This window comes from Sinocyclocheilus rhinocerous, unplaced genomic scaffold (assembly GCF_001515625.1).
Source record: "Sinocyclocheilus rhinocerous isolate Xijiao unplaced genomic scaffold, SAMN03320098_v1.1 scaffold36582, whole genome shotgun sequence".
Taxonomy (NCBI): domain Eukaryota; kingdom Metazoa; phylum Chordata; class Actinopteri; order Cypriniformes; family Cyprinidae; genus Sinocyclocheilus; species Sinocyclocheilus rhinocerous.
Genome location: NW_015647772.1, coordinates 1 through 1,634, shown reverse-complemented (window position 1 = coordinate 1,634; position 1,634 = coordinate 1). Strand labels below are relative to the sequence as shown.

Genomic DNA, 1,634 nt, shown 5'->3' with positions numbered 1-1,634 from the left:
TTACTTTGTCTTTCAGCACATCAGTGATGAAGGAAAGATTCTCAACACTTTTAAAGCAGACAAAGTCATTTATTAAGATATTTTTAAACATACAGAAAGTAGAATAGACATACTGTATTAAGATATTTTTAAACATACAGAAAGTAGAATAGAATTACATACTGTATAGAAAATCTTAATTGTCCCTCTTATACCCTGAACAAAGCAATGTTAAACATGAGAGAAATACAACTCTTAAGAAAAGAAAAAGACCATAAATCTAAAAATAATATAAAAAAACTTTAAAACATTGATTAATGCGCCAGAGACTGTAGTCAGTATCATACTGTAATGATGAAGAACAGTGTCTCATGTTTAATTCACAAACATCTTTTTAAAGAGATCTGCGGATGCCACAGATCTTGATTTGCAATATTCCTTCAATGGAGTCACAAACAGAGCAAAATCAAAAATAGCTGAACTCAGAAGACATGACTGCTCTCATCTGCACATATCTGATTATAAAAACCTTGACAGTGAGGTACTTACAGACAGACAGAAGGACTTATGGATTTTTTTTTAAAATCCTAAATGCCTATTAATTCATTTGGTGCTGTTTATAAAGAACAATAAGAGTGTAAAGTCCATTTGTTGGTTCTTGATTTTAAGTTAAATAACAGACAAAAACATAACAAAAGTACAATATTATCAAATTCCATATCAAAATACATCATTACAAACAATAAGAACATTACTGTAAAAGTGATCATAACATTTATAAATCAGCGGTTTCCTTTTCAAAAAGAAAACTGAAATAAAAATTGTATTGCATTTGTCTCACTGCATATTGTTTTAATAAAGCTTTACAAAGAATAGTAACAGGCAACAGCAGCAAGAAAAAACTCTGAAGATGTTTAAAATGGAAAGAAACATGATAGTTCAGACATACATAGAATTGATGCATATTTCAACAGATGTTCAAAGCATACATAGAAATACATAAATTACAGTAAAATCAGAGGATCTAGTTGCTCTGTTATGCTGTGGGGATCAGATTCATATTCTGCTGGCCTAAGAGTGAACGATCAGTGCAAATCAACATAACGTTGATCACCTTTATCCATGATGATTTCTGGTAATTCTACTGCATTCTACTAGATTTCTCCAGTTTCTCCAGTATGTGTTTGTGCTCTGTATTCTCCTGTACTGGAACCTGTGTGTGACCTCTGTGCTGATGTCGCCATATGATGACAGAAATCACAATCACAATCACAGCCAGAATCACCAAACACACTACAACTGACACAATCCATTTTGCTACAGCTGGAAAAGGGGAAGATGAGAAGAGAGCACTTTTTTTTTTAAATGTTTTTTTCATTATCAAACTCATTGCTTGAAGATTTTGTAAAGCTCTCAACGCCTGTGTGACTTACTGTGTTGTTCAGTGTCTTCAGTTTTGTCTTTATCTGTGAAGCTCAGTTTGTCCTTTGATTCTGTACCTGATTCTAGAGGATATTGAGAGGTCAGTCGCACAGTTCAGCATCAATGTGATGTTCAAATCATGATGAATAAACCTCAGCTGTGCAAATGCTTTATAAATAATATTTCCTCAAATCTGAGCTTCTCTCACCTGTGACTGTCACTGTGATCAAGAT

General features: G+C 33.0%; 1 long non-coding RNA gene across 2 annotated transcripts; it reads right to left on the bottom strand.

Annotated features, from left to right (window-relative positions):
* Positions 1–830: 830 nt before the first annotated feature.
* LOC107709375 (uncharacterized) lies at positions 831–1,634 on the bottom strand. 2 transcript variants are annotated; one of them, XR_001636489.1, is made up of 3 exons: positions 1,610–1,634; positions 1,413–1,484; positions 831–1,302 (listed from the first exon to the last, which is right to left on the bottom strand). It is a non-coding gene; the product is annotated as an uncharacterized LOC107709375 (long non-coding RNA). The 2 variants fall into 2 exon arrangements; XR_001636490.1 differs by having other exon boundaries at positions 831–1,296.